This window comes from Geospiza fortis, unplaced genomic scaffold (genome assembly GCF_000277835.1).
Source record: "Geospiza fortis unplaced genomic scaffold, GeoFor_1.0 scaffold433, whole genome shotgun sequence".
NCBI classification, from domain to species: Eukaryota; Metazoa; Chordata; class Aves; order Passeriformes; family Thraupidae; genus Geospiza; species Geospiza fortis.
Window position 1 is genome coordinate 279,642 of NW_005054554.1, and position 17,983 is coordinate 297,624.

Below are 17,983 nucleotides of genomic sequence, written 5' to 3' on the forward strand. Positions count from 1 at the left end.
CACTTTAGGATGTTTTGCTATGAAAACAAGCAATCCTCTTAGGCAAATGAGCTTTTCTGTGTAAATGAGAACATGGAAGAGAATGCTTTAAGGATGCGCCACTGCTTGTGTCTGACCAATTTGGAGATGTAATTGTTATCACAGGGAATGAACTACCCGTGCCAGTGTTCTTACAGCAGGAGGTCTGATCTTTGCTCAGGGTGTCTCAATATAAAAATTAACCATGTGTGGGCCAAGTCGTGTACTAAAGTGTTGATCAGCTTAAGTTTCCTCTTGCCTTTTTGAAAACAATTAGAAAAAAGAATGGCTGTTCAATAGTAGAGGAAAAGGGATGAGAGGAAAAGAAGAGGAGTCTGTGATTGTTTTTTGGTAGAGTCCCATTTCTTCAATTCTATTCGTAAATGTACATAAGGGAGCTCTGAAGAGCACATGGGTTGAAGTTAGAAGACAAAGGAAGATGACAAAAAACCAAATACTCTTGATTTTTCCATTCAAACTGACTGTCTGAATGGAAATAGTCTGCTGCTTCAAATGAGACTGACTCTTTAAGGAAGAGGTCTGTAAAAACAGGGTGAGGGACAGGGGTAGGGTGGTCCAGATTGCTCTGGAAGTGATGACAAGTGATGCGTGATTAGGAGGCTGGTGGCTGATGGGCAGCTCCAGATTTTTGGGTGATGATCACTGAAGTGCTGTAATTTGAAGTAAAGTATTAGAAATCATTACTTTTGTCCCACGGGAACAGCTTTGGTAAGAACATAGGATCCTTTAGGATTGAAGTAGTCCACTAGGAACAGACTGCAAGAAACATAAAATAGCTATCAGGGTTCTTTTCATTTAAACAGAATGAGTAATTTTTCACTTTGCATGATTAATACATTCTTATTTAAGAGCAAATAAAATTTTGGGCAAGATCTATCATCCAGTTCTGAGAATACATGCTTGTACAGGGTTTTGAGCTCCTAGGAGGTTCTGCAATTAATACATTTTTTAACATCTTGTTTAATAAAATAGGAGTAGATTATTCGCTAATTTTTGGGGGGTCTGGGGGATGTGAGGGGTTTCATCTGTGGTTTAGGGGTTTTTTAAAGGGGTTAAACCATCAAAGAGTAACAGTACAAAACATTTATACAAATCTTTCTGGGTAACTAAAATAAAGTGTTCATGATATTACATTTCTGTTGAGAGGTTTAATAGTTCTTGACCATTAATACAAATTTTCTACAATTTCAAAGGCAGGAAGAAAAAAGGGTTTTTACTGCTTCAAAATTATTGAAGCAGAATGCTTCCATTTTCTGTTGATTTTAGTTTTGTCAAGCCCAAGTTTAGGAGTAGTTTAAAATCCTTTAATTACACTTATGGTGAATAAAATTTACTTCAACGAACACCTCTGATTCTTATGCCTGAAGTGTCTTAATGTCAAAGCTGGGAAACTAAGAGGCAAGTTAGAACCTTAGCTTCTAGAGCTGCTAAAACACAACTGTCAGAAGGGTTAGAGAGGTCCAAAGAAAAGTTGATTTTTGAATTAGCAGGAGAGACACTCTCCAATAACATATAAGAAATAAAATTTGTAATGGTTCTTAAGAGCTACCAAAAAAAAGTTTAAAACCCAAAATCTATGGGTCAGAGGAATAAGCACGCAAAAATATTGCCTGTGACTTCATCATCTAACCTTTGTGCTTAGTTCCTGGGCATAACTGAAATGTATTGCCTGCTCATTTGCTATGTTTAGCAGGTCTTTTAAATCCCACGCAGGTGGTAAATGTAAAGATATGAACCATGTCATTTCTTTGGGGGGAAATCTATTTCATGAAGCAAGAAAGAAGCAAAAGCAGATCACATAGCACTTCAGAAAAAGTCATCAAATGAGCAGAGTACTGTGATGAACTTTTACACTTGCAATTGCAAATATGAGATTGTTTTGCTTTTTACTATTCATTTTACCGCTCCTTGATGACTCAGTGCTACAGAAAAGTGAAATATCTTTAGGATACACTTTGCAAAAATTATTCCTACTACTCTTAAACTGAGATTTAAAAATTATGATTTACAACCAGTCATTCTGGAGTGGTCATTGCTGCAAACAACATGCAGCATATGGATCATATTGGAAGAATGAAGTTCTCTAAGGAAGCAAACAAATATATGTGGTATTTTTTATATGAAGTCTCTTATCTGCTTTTCCACATTTTGGTGTGTTTTGAGGAAGCTAAGCAGCCTGGGGTAAGAATCTGGGTAGGTGAATGCCTTCCAAGAAATTAGATCCACCTCCGCCTTAAATTTCCTACCTGAGTCTGGACAAGTTTCTTTAAAAATAGTGATGAGAACAGATGGACTCTGCTGCATGGTTTCTAAACTAAGACACCAAGTGCCTGCCTACATTATTGGTCTACCAAGTGCTAACTACTGCAGCTGAAGTAATTTTGGTGCTGCCACTGCAATAAAGCAACATGCTCTGCTGAAAGGACAATAGAATTCTGAGCTGGGTTGTCTATAGCCTGGGTCCTGGCATGTTCCCAGTATTTCTTTTGGTTTCAACTTTTTCATCCATAAAAATAAGATACTATTTATTTTATTTGCTTCTCAGCAATGCTTTGAATAAAGCCTGGTTAATATTTCTCAGTTCTAATGGATATGTGCTGTCCCCTAAGCACAATTAAGCATTATGAAATATTAGACCCTGTCTGTCTCAGTCAATGAGACATACAAGTATAAAGACTGTTTTGGAAAATTTTCATTTTGTTTTCCTTCTTTTTTATGTGTGGGCATCCTCCCTCACACAGTTTGTGATGCTTAAATAATACTTCTGCAGCACTTTTATCAAAATCAGTACACAAGAAGCAGCATTCTTCCTGCAGACTGGTTGATATTCAAATTCAGGCAAATGTTCAGGCCCATCAATTTTTTCTCAGATCTGAAACAGAGCAACAGCTTTGAAGCAATACATACTCTGGAAATAGGTGGGCTGGGATTAATACAGTTGTACAAATAAGTTAGACTGTTTGAAGACAGCAGATACTTTATGTCTGTGGATCAGAAAGGAGAGTGAGCAAATGCAATGGGAATAGGCTTCCCTTGTGGATAATGAGGTTGGATATCTGGAGTTAGGGTCTGAAGGAGATCATAATGGTCTATAAGGCACATCTAAAAAGTCTTGGTTGCATTACTGTTTGCACAAATACATATTGACACACACACATGTGTATATATATATATATATATATACACACACACACATTGGGAATAAAAAATTAGAAAGCTGAAAGCTTAAATGGAACTCAATCTGGCCACTGCTGTGAAAGATAATCGATGAGGAAAAGGCTCAGATGCCTTCTTTGCCTCAGACCTCAATGGTAAGGCCTGATTATCCTCAGGGAAGCAGCCCCAGCTGGCAGGCAGGGACAGGGAGCAGAACAGACCCTGTGCAGTCCAGGAGGAGGGAGGCAGTGACCTGCTGAGCCACTGAGACACAAGTCCATGGGACCAGGTGGGATTCATCCAAGGGTGCTGAGGGAGCTGGAGAAGGAGCTTGCCAAGCTGCTCTGCCTCACTGATCATCAGTCCTATCTAAATGGGAAGGTCCCAGATGATTGGAGGCCGGCTAATGTGATGTCCATCCACAAGAAGGGCAGGAAAATGGATGCAGGGAAGTACAGGCCTGTGAGCCAGACCTTGTTGCCAGGGAAGATGATGGAGAAGATCATCTTGGATGCAATCACACGGCAAATACAGTGCAGGGGATCAGGCACAGCCAGCAGGGGTCTGGGAATGGCACATCCTGCCTGACAACCTGATCTCCTTTCATGAGCAGATGATCCACCTGGTGGTTGAGGAGAGGGCTGTGGATATTGTCTATGGGGACTCTCGTAAAGCCTTTGGCACCATCTCCCGTGGCATTCTCCTGGAGAAACTGGCTCCTCATGGCTTCAACAGCTCCAGAGTCTGGGTGAAAAACTGTCTGGACACCTGGACCCTGGGAGTGGTGATGAATGGAGTTACGTCCAGGTCACTGGTGGTGTCCCCAGGATCAGTGCTGGGCCCAGTTCTGTGTAATATCTTCACTGGTGATCTGGATGAGGGGGCGTCAATTGCACCTTCCATAAGGTAAGTTAGATAAGATAAGTAAGATAAGACTAAGTTAGATTAGAGTGTTGATCTGCTGGAGGGCAGGAAGGCTCTGCAGAGGGATCTGGACAGGCTAGATTGATAGGCCAAGGCTACTTGTATGAGGTTCAATAAGACCAAGTCCCAGGTCCTGCTCTTGGGTCACAACAACCCCTTCAGCTCTACAGGCTGGGGGAAGAGTGTCTGGAAAGCTGCCTGGTGGGAAAGGACCTGGGGGTGCTGGTTGACAGCAGCTGAACAAGAACCAGTTGTGTCCAAGTGGTCAAGAAGGCCAATGGCACCTGGCCTGTGTCAGCCACCGTGTGGCCAGAAGGAGCTCTCCCCCTGTGCTGGCACTGCTGGGGCTGCATCTCAAATCCTCTGTCCACTTCTGGGTCCCTCACTGCAAGGGAGACATTGCCGTGCCAGAAAAGAGAACAGAGCTGGGGAAGGAGATTAAGTCCTTTGAGGAGTAGGTGAGGAGTGTGGGTGTATTTAGCGTGGAGAAAAAGAGGCTCAGATGACCTTGCTCTCTAAAACTGAATGGAGGTTGTAGTGGAATGAGGGTCATCCGCTTCTCCCAGGTAACAAGAGACAGGATGAAAGTAAATGGCCTCAAACTGCAGCTGGGGAACTTCCAGCTGGATATTAGGAGGAATTTCTTCACAGAAGGGTGGTTAGACATTGGAATGGGCTGCCCGGGGATATGGTGCAAGCACCATCCCTGGAGGTGTATTCAAGAAATGACAATATGGCACTCAGTGCTCCTGTCTCTTCGACGAGGTGGCAATTGGTCAAAGACATGATTTGATCATCCTGGAAGTCTTTTCATCCCAAATGATTCTGTGATATATAGATATACATATATATCTAAGAATGTATATTTTATAGACACAAATATACAAACACCTGTACACGCACCCTAGAAGATTATGTATTAATATGATATTGGATTTAAAACTCTTATGTATTCCCAACTCCACAGGGAATATAGTTGGCTGAGTTTTTTATTTTCTGTTGCAGTGAATTGGTGGTATTAAGTTATCAAGAGGCTCATGCAAATGTTTAGTTTTGTCTCTTGAAGGAACACTGCTTTTTGTTGAGCCTTCCCAACTGATTAGGAAGACAAGCATCAGGGTGGAAGGGACAGGGGAGGAATGGGTGGAGACTTGTGTATCTCATTGGCATAACCAGAATTAGTAAATTGGTCCTATATTAACTTCAGGAGAAAATGATGTATGTTTGTAGGTGTAAAATTAAGCCTTCTATTTATTGCCATGTGGTCCTATGTGATTTATATTTTAAGTGCCTCCTTCCTCCATATGCCTGTTTCTCTATAAATTTTGTATATGAATATATACACACACACACGCACACACACACACATCTATGTGTATATATCTATATTTATATAGCTATCTATATCTATCTATATTTATCTATATCTATATTTAATCTATCCACCTCCATTGGTGCAGTAACTGTAAGTACTCATAGTGGACAAATAGTTATGAGTGATAAAGTTTAGCAGGCAAAAAAGCAAGAGCCTGACATAATGCACCAATTTGTATGACATGCTAAGGCAGTATCCTTTTTTCTTCAGGTTAGAAATGTGTGGTACATATTCACATTCATATGCTGATTTAAGGTCATTTTTTTCCTCACATTGTATTAATGTGTAATATTCTGATTTTTTTTTTTCAAATTTTTCAAAAAAAGTGAAAGAATTGTTCACACTTAACCCTACGTGAAAACAGTCAACTGCACACCACTGTACATCAGTACACAATAAAAAGGACTATTTTTGTCCACTAGCTCACACTTTGTCTTCAGTTATTTTTTCATATACACACACATACACGTGCACACCACACAGGCCACTGCTTGGTAATAAAAGGGAAACAGTAATTTCCTAACTACCACTTAATTACCACTCCACCTGCACTACTACCTCTTAATTTTTCCTGGCTTTCTCATTTTTCTTCATCCATGTCATTATCTCATGTGGATATACATATGCAGTTCACACTCTCATGTTTTTACTGGGAGACCAAAAAAAAAAAAATTTAAGTCAAAATTACTTTGAATAAAGAAATAAGGCAGTAAAACTTTGAGTTTTCCACTTCTTATTTTCAGCTTTCCCTCATGTAAGGGGAGTCTGGTTTCCATTTTCTGATTCACTACCATCCAAAAGAAATGAGTTTTGAGTAGAAATACATCAAATGCATAGTGTCTAAAGTAGGACAAAGAAGTTCAATTAAATTCTCTACAAAATAAGAGACAACTAAAGCATTTATTTTCTACACTATGTTACCAATAGAGTTTTGCTCTAGAAGCTGTGAAATCAGGCACCTGTCAATAAAGGTGGAAATGTAACTGAAAAATAAATTTGTTAGGCATTTTAGTACTTGCAAAGAAACAAACAAAAAAAAAGGTTGTGTCAGGACAATTTTTAGGAAAGGAAAAAAAATCCCTTTCTACTATTGTAAAACCCTGCCCTATGTACATAAAGTTATTTAAAATCTGCAGTACGTAGTAGTGGAGGTATTATGTAAAAATCACTTCATGTAGAATAATATTTTTTCCTGTGACCATTTAGATTGAATTGCTATGTTATTCTTGAGTAAGTCAGAACTTTGGTTAAGATTTTGAGAATTGACAGTATGTATTATATTTCTTCCTTACCTAATTTATAGGTACTCAGAAATGGTCATTTTTGGTCTTCACAGCTTATTTTTCAGAAATACAAAGATCATATAATAAAAAGAGAAAAATATAAAGCTCAACCCATTATGCTGTTCAGGGAACCTCAACCTACACTCTACATTGCACTGTTAAACAAGTAGTTCTGAGTGATAATATCCTTTAGGTGATAAATTCGGTCAAAAAACCCAAACCCGAAAAAACGACACATGTTTAGCTTTTAATTGCTTGATAGGAACTCTGAGAAATTATCTCAGCCACAGGTATTCTTCCACCAACCCATCCATGCACATTTTGCTCCTTTCCTGTTGCAGTGATTTGTCTTCTCCATGGCTTTGCCCACGCCTGAGGGACCTCCGTGCCTGGGGTGCACATAAATGTGGGCGGGTAACACGGGGAGTAACTCTTACTCAGTGAGGCTGTGTTCAGTGCCACACAACCCTACAAAGGGGTGGCATTTCTGCACAGTGGTGCAGAGATAAATATTAAGCTATCCTGAGATTATACCCCTCCTCTTTGGAAACCTTTCATTATTTGCAGCCTGTTAAAGAATTCTGGAGATGCACCCTGATTGAGCAGAGGAGGCCAGGTTTCTGCATAAGTGGTGAGTCTGTGAAGCTTGTGCTGGGGCTCTCTGAAAGTGTTCCTCCCCTGCATTTTAGGAAGTTTTTGTTTTTAGATGTGTATCATGTGATGCTGTCATCACAGGTGTGACAGCTGTTCTTTTGGGGGAGAGTGATTCTAACCTGCAGAATAATGAATTAAGGGAAAACTGTATGCACTAAAATATGAAGAGGGCAGAAGATAAGAAATTATAGTGCTTTCTCCAGTGCTAGCCATTCAGGTTTTGGAATAAATCATGAACATTTTATGACTAAAAATGTGTCATCCTGTGCTTATTATTCTGAAGCTGAGTTCTTTGTAACCTCTCAGAGAGGCAAATCTAATTGAGATCTGTAGAAGAGAGGATTTATTTTACAAAGGGTTCTGTAATCAGAATGTTCTTACTTGACAAACTGGCTTATTTCCAGATAAAATATATGCTTTTTGGCTGATGTGGTCTTCATTTATTTTTGTCTTTTAAAAGATCCACCTGTAGGGAGGGAGGAATGAAAAAGCAAAGGTGGAAATTAACTCAGCAGCTGTATAAGCAGCACAATCTGAGGGCTCTGATACAGAAGCTTCTTTGAGAAATCAGGAATGCAGTACCTTAGTCTGATTTCCTTCAGATGCATCACCTGGCCAGAGGATCTCTCAAGACTAGAATTAAGGTTCAATACAAATTTCTAAGCTGAGTGTTGTGACAGCTGATAGCTGCAGCACTGGTGTGTGTGAGTGAGGTTTGTGACAAGTTTTTGTTACACTAAACTTGCTCTCTAATCAAGTCACTGAAAAAGGGCTTTCTTAAGAAAAAGCCCCAAACAAAATAACCCCAAAAGCCCCATGCCCCTCCAACAAACAATACACCAGCTAAACCCAAACTCTGAATAAATAAATAAAAAGTAATAACTTGTTTTCATACATATGTGAAAAATCCATCCCACTTCCTATCTTATTCTTCTCCCTTCATTTTGTGCAGTCTTCAAATACTACTACTCGTTTCCAAAAAGCTATTCCTTTACACTTTGCATATATTTAACAAGGAGTTGAAAAGAGCTGAAAGTATTTCCATAAATACATAGAAATAGCATTAATAGGATGATTATTTTGTATTTCAGTCCTGTGATATCCAAGTCTCTTTCTTTTGCAATTTGTTGGAGACAATCCTGATTTCAGATTTTTGTTAGAATTGCAGCTATTACATGATGTGCTAACTTGTGAGAGCTTCTAAGCAGCACTCTCACAAATATCAACCTGCAGAAATTTAGGTTTTTGTCTGCAAGATACATAACACTGATATAGGTTTCATGTCTTTGTAAAGTGATAAAAGAACAGTACTACAAGAAGAAATAGCATGATAATAATTGTAGGTTTCTGAATTGAGTAGTAAACACAGTAGATACAGGATTTGAATAACTCCATTTTATGGTTTTCAAGAGTTTGTGAGAAAAGTCATAATTCCTGAAGATGAAAGCTCTAATTCCCAGAAATAAGAAGCCATAAATCTGTTAATCAGAATTATTACCAGGAAAATTATTCACTTCACCATTATAACTAATTTCAGTTATTCTTTTTGGGCCATTTCTGTGTTACAGCTGCACCACCCCGGTGAGAACACACATTAGCATTTCCATGTTTTATGGATGAGGACCACAGGAGATAGAGCTGTATTTGTATCCAGGCAGTTGATACCACAGTTCATAGCACATCAACAACTACCCCCTGCATCCTTTACTTCACAGGTAAAATCTGTCCTCTCATCTCCACACCTATGGGGTCTTGAGGGATTCCAAGTTTGGTTTCCTTTTTTTTTATTTTCTTTTTTTTTATTTTCTTTTTTTTTATATATATCATAATTGCATCCAAATCACACAGTAGAATCAGAGGCAGGTTTTAGGTCAGGTATTGTGATTTTCCAAATCTGTGTGTGACTTCACTGACCATAAAGGGAGACATAAAGTCTCCTGAAACTCAAAACCTGTTCTGGTTTGGGTTTATATAGCTTAAAATTTTCACCTTTCAGCATCTCCTCCATTTACTCTTAAATTGTATGAAGCATCAGGGAGCACAGGATCAAATATGAAAGGCACCCTGTGGCTCTTTGTGCACTGAATTCATGGGTTGAGGTGACCTGTTGGGGAGGGACATCACTGCATATTCCTTCTGCTCTCAGCCTGCTCAGTCACTTGTCCTTTTTTCCCAGCACAACTCATAGTTCTTAGCAGAGGAGGCAAGTTAACATGCTGCCATTAATGGAGCTGAGACATCCTCCATTGGGACTGGAGAGATGCAGGAACAAAAGCAGTCCTGTAAATTACAGTGTTATTTGTTGACACGTAGTGCTAACAAGAGAATCTCAGCTCACAGTTCCTAATCTAAGAAGCAAGCTCTCTAAATTAGTTACAAAGGCTTGCTTCCACGTCTGCCTATCTTTCTTAACCATCTCACTATTTCTACATGCTTCTCTGTATCATCTTCCAAGTATATAAAATACTTCTCATTTTCAGTCCCTGAAAATCTTCAGCATGAGAGTCCTTCCCTGTTTTCCTTTTAGCCTCCTCTGTTTTATTTAGTTATTCAGATTATAAGGTATACAACCTATAAATCTGAAGCACTTTTGGGGTCCATGTGTATGAGTCCCGTGAGTGTAGAATTGCAGGTTCTGGATACTATCAAGCAACCCAGAAATTGCTCCAGGACTCCTTGTTATCAGTGTTTGGGGCTGACCTGCCTGAGAAATGGGCTAGAATCCAGACATTGCAGGTCTCCTAGTACAGGGGTCATTTGAGCAGAGGGCTGAGAGATCCAGGATGGTTCAGAAGAGGAAACATGCACGACTTAATTTGCACCTGACATTGTCATGCTTTTACCCCACCTGAAATATTTTGAAAATAAATCAACCTCATTTGAGCTTCAGTGCCACCAACTAAGCCTTCCCTACCTGCCATCTGTGTAACTGCTCATAAATGGAGTGGTGCAGCATGTAGCCCCTTAAAGGCTACCATGAAGAAAATTAACTCCAGCCCAGACAAAACTGCTTCATTGATTACATGGAATTATTTGATATCTGTGATTGAGGTTATAATATTAATGGTAGCCTTGATGCATCAGACCTTCATTGGGTATCAGTGGACTCATACAAGTTGAATTGAGAAAAGGATGGATAATAAGGGTAATAAGGACCAGCTTATTATTCATGTGAAATTTCTTAACTAGCAGCAAGCATTGCACTTGGCTAATGATATAAGCAGATATAATTCATTCCAGATCTTTATCATGCAGCTGAGGGCTCCTGAGAATTCGGAGTGATTTTAAGATAAAGCATCAACGACAGGAAACATCCTATCACCAAATAGCTCTCCATTCCTAATTTTTATGCAGCACTTTGTTTATTCAGAGAAATGGTGTGAATGAGAAGCCAAGATGTTTAATACTGGATGCGTTACCCAGGATAAAAGCTAGAATAATAAATTTTCACTGAGAAGAGAGGAAATTTTTGGATTTGTAACAGTCATAGCTGAAAAGCAAGAATATACAAGAAGATGGCAAGTACAGATTTATAAATAGAGCCATAAATGCATCTATTTTGGCAAAAACAAAAGAAGTTACCTTTGATTTTACACATTGTTCTTGCATCTTAAAAGTGTCCTCCCCCACCCAGCTTTGGGAACAGTAACAATGGCAGTAACACACTATAAATAGTGAATCGCTGAAGTGAGCAATTCATGAATACCTAATAGGCTTAAATTTGTTTGCATAAACTGCTCAACAATTATCTAACATATTTGCAGAAATCTGTGTGAAAGAGATAGCAACCAAATTAGTCATGTAGTTAGACCATAGCCTATAATGAGGCTTATTCTAATGAACATATAACTTGTTTTGTACTCTCATAAATAAATATAAGCATAAATAAATATACAACATAAAATATGTCGTTGCAAATGACCAGTGCTGTGCAAGCTGTAAGTGGCTCTGAACCCATCCATTCACTCTGTGGGGATGACACCAGGTTAATGTGGGTGAGTAACAGAATCTGTTCACTGTGGATCCTGTGTCTTTGGGGAATGCTACCTGCATCTGGTCACCTTTACTACTGAAACCATGTGTTTTAAGATGCAGGGCCTGTTAATCTGACATGCAAGTGTTTATTTACTGTGCTTACAGACGCAAGTTTGTACAGCCACATGAATTTTCTGTATCCATCTGATGGTTTCCCTGCAAATGTACTGTGCTTTTCTTCAGAAACTGTAGAGTTGCTTCCTTGATGGAACAATTTACTCTTAACAGATTAACAGTCCTATCCCATGAAGATAGGTCAGTCTCTTTCAGCTTCTACAAACCCAGGTATTTGCAGGCAACAGCTACCAGACATTTAATCAGCTGACAGGACAAATGCAGGCACATTGATGTAACCAGCATTATTACCATGCAGGTATGTTCAGTCTGAGGAATATTCCTCACTTGAAGGACTGCAGTTGGAAATTGGAAGCATGAAGAAATGTGCAGAAAATAGTTGCTCTGGGAGTGAATAGTTTTTTTGGGTTTTTTTCTTCATTAGTAATACAAAATTACTTATGTAGGGTAAAAATAAAGATCCTCAGTAACCCACTGTTGTTGTTTAACCCCAGCTGGCTCCTAAGGCCTGTGGAGCTGCTCGCTTGCTCATCCCCAGCAGGACAGGGAGAAAGTCAGAAGGGTAAAAGTGAGAAGACTCATGGGTTGAGATGCAGACAGCTTAATAGGCAAAGCAAAAGCTGTGCACATAAGCAAAGCAAGGTAAGGAATTAATTCACTGTGTTTCTTGGTAAGCCATCTCCAGGAAAACAAGGCTCTATCACCCAGAACAGTGACTTGGGAAGACTTTGAATTATCTCCCCCCACCCCTTTCCTTTTTGTCCCCCAGCTTTATGTCCTGAGCATGATGCTGCATGGTCTAGAATATCCCTTTGGTCTTCTGGAGTCGCCTGTCCTGGCTCTGTCTCCTCCCAGTTCCTTGTGCACCTCCAACCTTATCCCTGGTGTGCTGGAAGGAGAAGCAGAAAAGGCCTTGGCTCAGTGCAAGCCCTGCTCAGCAATAATAAAAGCATCCCTGAATTATCCACACTATTTCTAGCACCAATCAAAGCCCAACCCTATGCTAGCCACTGTGAAGGAGATAAACTCTATCCCAGCCAAACCAGCACACCTGCACTGAGAAAACTCGGGGCTGAGTTTAGGGAAGATACCACAGGGCTGTGCAGTTGCTGTTGTGCTCTGTAGGGAGCACGCGTTAAGCTTGAGTGCAGAAAGAGCCAGAATAATCTGGCCGGTTTAAAATACAAAAAGATCATTTCAAACTGTTTTTTTTTTTTTTTAAGATAATGTTAGTCTGTTAGGAATTCAAAGGTTGTTGCTGCACCACAGAGAGAGGGCTGCAGGCCTTGCTGAGAAGGTCAAGCAATGTCCCGCCAAGAGCAGCTGCTAAGACATAGGAGGAATTCTTTACTTGAGAAACTGCTATTGTCATTTAATGAACAAATCATCTGAAGCAGCTGTTAAATAAATGTCCTAATTGGAACAATGATGCATCCCTTCATTCAGAAGGGTCAATTTTTAAAATTCTGCTTTTACCTACTGTCCACTGCCATGCTGATTACTGAATTACAGCAGAGTAATTCAGAGAAGTGGGCTGAGTCTCATATAAGTCCCTAGTTTCATTTGTTCTGGGATCTTTCTGTCATATCACTTTTTGAAACCTTCATGTCTTTATCACTTATGCTGAAGACTGACATTTATCTCGTCTTGATACATAGATGAGATCAGATGATTTCAATACAATCCATCTTTATGAAGATGTAAATACACATTCAGAAGTCTTCTTTAAAGTGTTTTATCCTTGAAGTCTTGACTGAAAAATTTTGTGAGAAGGTACTCTATGAATGAACTGGGCAGAAACTGAAATTCCTGTCATTCAGGACATTCTGAAATTGAAAAGCAAGGCCTTAAACTGCATAGAAAATATTTTCTTTGAACCTTCTTCTTGTGAAGATTTATTTAAATTCAAGCCTATTTCTTTTTTTCTCAAACCTCTCAAGAGAGCCTAGGTAACCCATCACTACTGTGTTTAGTTGTGACAACTGGGAGCAGACCTTTTAGGCTATCAGGGAATGACAACTCTGCTTGTGTGTACAGTCTGTGTCTGTACATGTTTTAATATTTCAGTTTAACTGTGAGAAGGCAACATAATGCCAAAATTATAAATGGTAATTAGGAATTGATGCCATAAAATAAAGACAGGTTTGCGCTTCAGAGCAGTTACTGTATGAGCAAATAAAACTTTTTTCTTGGAAGCACTTTCAATAGTGTAGTGTCAAATACTAATAATGCTTTGCACTGTGATCCCCCCTGTAAGTGCAATTGCTCATATTGGAGGTGTTCATGTGAGTCAAGAAGTGGGATATTAATTAAGGAGCTGTGCAGAGCTGGTGTGAACGGACTCCCTGAGGTGGGCAGTGCTGTGAAGCTCCTCAGGAGATGTTTTGCATTGATTTCTTCACAGCCATTGCCTGGGCACAGTGTTTTCACTGCACAGGGGTCACACCTGGGCAAATGTGCCCCTTTGCCTCCCCAGTGCCCAGGGGAAGGAGAACAGCAGAGACTGAGCTTGCAGGATGAGGAATGGGCTCTTCCTCTTGCTCTCTACTGAGTCCGAGGGCACAAGAAAACATCCATTGGCCGCCTGGTTTTAGGGTGGTACTATACTGCAAAGATGCAGCTGGATTAATCTGTGTAAAGTGGTGGTTCATTTTGTCTTGTTTCATTTAATTCACACAGAAACAAGACTTTTACATCTCAGCGGATTTTAGCATTACTCCATCTCACCATCTTGGGGCATGGAAACATGGAAGAACCTCAGCTTTCATTAAGGAATTTTCCATTCCTATCTCTTGTCAAAATAATCTGAAATTCAAAAATAAGAAGTGCCCTCAATACAAATCTAATGCTCCTTTTCTGCATGATCAGTATGAAATTTCAAAGACAGGGTAATTGCAGACCCATATCTATCTATAAAAGACATAAATACCTAATTCTACTGAAGTGAAATAACTGGAGGGACAAATACTAGGAGTAATCCAGGAATGATCACCCTTTTAATGCAAATGCTTTGTTATAAATTAAGGGGGGAAAGCATTCCTAGATTGCTTCTTGCTCCCAAGTTCAGGCTTTTAGATCTTTGCTGCTGCAGGTACTTTATCTAGTTAGATTAAAGCCAGCATGCAGGTGCTTATCTCTGCTGCAGTCACAGCTCCTGGTTTGCTTGCTAGAGTTTACTGAGGAGCCCTGGAAGCCACAGCACCAGGCAGTGGCTGGGCAGCACCTACAAGCTGCTTTTGCAGATTTGCTGCCTGTCAGCGTTCCATGCGCCTCCACAGTAAGCTGAGGAAACACATAGGTGCTGTGGGTTTTAATAATCACAGGCCATCTAACAACTTTGTTTGGGTCGTCTTTTGGCCTATGACAGTGAAATCTTCAAACACAGGGTCAGCAGTGAGGGGATGATAAATAACTGCTTTGGTTTACCTGTCAAATGACTTCTCCTGATGTGGGTGTTCCATAGCAGGTTGTTGCTCTGCGGGCCTATCATGGCAAATGCCCTTGGATTACTTGCGATTTAAAGTTTGCAAATACAGAAAATAAAGCTTAGTAAAATTGCACCAGTGTCAAAATCACCTGACCAGGCATTTACACAACCTGGCATTACAGAAGTAACGTTTTTCACACAAATTAATCATTTAAGTAGAAATCAAATTACACTGATGAAATATTTGACCAAAAGTGTACTTTAGCCATTTAGCATAGATTAAAAGCAAAGAATAAAGGATAAAAGGAAAATTTCTCAACTAGTGGAACTGTGAAACCTCTGAAAGTTAACATTTGATTGTTTTTTCACTTCACAAATGGACCAGTTCTGCTGATCCCATTATTCTTGACTGTAATATACTGACACATATCTCACTGATGCTCCTCTGAGTAATGCTAATTTAAGGAAAGCTCAGATAGTTTTCAAGCACTGAACTGCCTATTTAAATTGCATCCAAAGAGGAGGAGACAAAATAAAGAATTTTGCAACCTCACTTTGATCAGTTATTACATACACACAAATCAGACCGCTGTATTTGATCTAGCCCAACATACTTAATTTGCCCAAACATTTGTGGTAATGGCATATTTTGATTAAATTATCCGAGTTTTAAAAATTGTTACTATAGCAACATACACTCTAGAGTGAGATGCCTGACTCTCATCCTAGCAAGTAATTTCTGTCAGGAAATTATTTGATAGGATGATGATAGGAAAATTCAATATAAGTAGTTGAATTTCTCATATTCCTGCCCAAACTAAAAATAAGCCAGGTTTGTCCCTGATATAAGTAGGTACCTTTTTTTTTGGTAGGAGCTGAACAAGGTAAGTGTTGACATAACTCTATCTGTTCTTAGCGTAGGAGAAGGTAAGAAGATAAAAGTGATAAAATAGCCTGTCTGTAATGAAATGTCATGACTAAATATGTCCCTGTTTTTACTCTGAAACATTTCATATCACCTGTACATGCCCATCTCTCTAGTAAAATCTGTCCCAATAGCCATTACATATAAATATGTAACACTCCTGAGTGTTTCTCTGCAGCATATTTGACATTGAATCTTATCATCTTGAATTTTGAGGTACCTTTTCCTCATACCATCATCTGAGAAAGTGTTGAAAGTCTGCTGTGGTGTGTCAGGTCACAAACTTGATCACAGAGGAACTCACCTACAGTTTGAGAGTAAATGACTATGAAATGAAAAGACCTCAAACTGAGTCTTAGTCCATGTTTTGGCTTAATTAGGTGAGAGGCAAGGTGAGAGGAGGCCTCTGTACTTTGTCACTTGTAACTACTCAGTGCCAAAAGAAGTCTTCTTTAGACTTTGGGCAGCCTTTTCCATGCTTGCTCCCAGGTATGCTTGGTGCCCAAACATTTTCAAATCTGCAGGAAACAAACTGTGAGTTGTTCAGTCTATAGCAGTGCTTTTGGATAAGGTACATTTTTCAGTCTAAACTGCTCTGCTGGGAATATCACTGTCCATGCACATCTGTACATTAATTTTTCTGAGGTGCAAAGCATGGGGGAACAGTCACAGTGTGTATCACTGTGTGAATCATCAAAAGCCCTTTGTTGCCCAACAGTGACCTTTGGAGGCCTTTGCTGCATGTTTGCACTCACTGAAGTAACCCAAAGTGATGCCAAGGAGATGGTAAAACTGAGCAAGACCACAGGCTGGTGCTTGCAGCATTTTAGAAAAAGTTCACAGGAGCATATCGTCAAATCTGCTGCAGTGTTTATGTGGCAGAAAAAAGAAATTTGTTAATTGCATTTGGAGTAGAAAGCAAAAACATTTATAAATCATGCATTGGTCACAAGCTTAAAGGGTCCTGAGTTTGATCCCAGAGCAAGTGTTCATCCTTGAAGATTTTGTTATTGGCCATATATTTTACCTTCAGCTAGATGTTCAGGTAATGGAATATTTCATTCCTCTTCAATATTTGATTTCTTTTCCTGCTTACATGCACTGAATTTGTCCAAAGTTGGTTTTTCTTGCTTCATTTTGCTTCCTGGCAGAAGCACTAGAAGAGATTGAATGTCAGTGAGTTTTAAGAAAGCCCTGAGGACTCCAGTTCTCTACTCATTTACACCACTGTGGCATTACTAAGCTGGAATTGTCCCTGATTGACACAAGGGGAGCATCAAATTCTGCCTATCCAGTAGTTCTGAATGTAATGGATACTTGGATTTTGTTGACGTTAGAAAAAAATAAATTACCGAGGAGTAGCTCTCTCCTTTCAGGTGATAAAATGTGTCTTCAGATGTGTCTTCTTCACTAAGAATTTGAAGGCAATTTTATGACCCTTTAAAGGTTTATATATTATGACTGCTATTCATTTCCCATCTGATGTAAAAAGCCAGAACCAAAACCTGACTTTGATAAAAAGCCTCCACGACAAAAAAAGCAGAATGTTCTGCCTGACGTCATGTATGTCATCAACTTTGAACCACAGTGACTTGCTGACTCTTACTAATTTCAGAACCCTCTGAGTCATCAATGTAGGACTTCTCTAGGGTTTGGGAGAATATTTGCAAATCAGGTAGTTTCCTCATAAGTGTATTAATTGCCTTAGAAACATAAAAGCATTCATCATTTGCTTACAAACATTTTCCATTCTTGCCTGCTTAGGCATTCTAGTTCCAGGAGAGCTGCATTTTCTTTCCTGAACAAAATACTCCCTAGCTCCATGCTTCTTGTGAGAAATGACTGATGACCCCCAAGAACATAAGTTGTGATTGTCGAAGACTGCAGTTTGAAAAGGGAAGGGGTAATCTTCTCAGAGGTTTAACCAATAATTTGAATTAATAGATCATTCTGTCAGAGATAGTTGAAGCAAATTGAGGTTAAACCTTGTACTCTGTGGCTGGAGGGATTTGGAGGTATTTGCACCACTTTTTTGCTCTAAGCAGTAAGTTACACTACTTTGATGAGCACGTCCTTCATGCAGAAACCTT

At 39.4% G+C, this 17,983-nt stretch overlaps 1 protein-coding gene across 1 annotated transcript in view; it reads left to right on the forward strand.

Moving 5' to 3' along the window:
• The window catches only part of CAMK4 (calcium/calmodulin dependent protein kinase IV), an 88,521-nt gene that overhangs the window by 12,132 nt on the left and 58,406 nt on the right, over positions 1-17,983 (forward strand). The window lies entirely within an intron of this gene.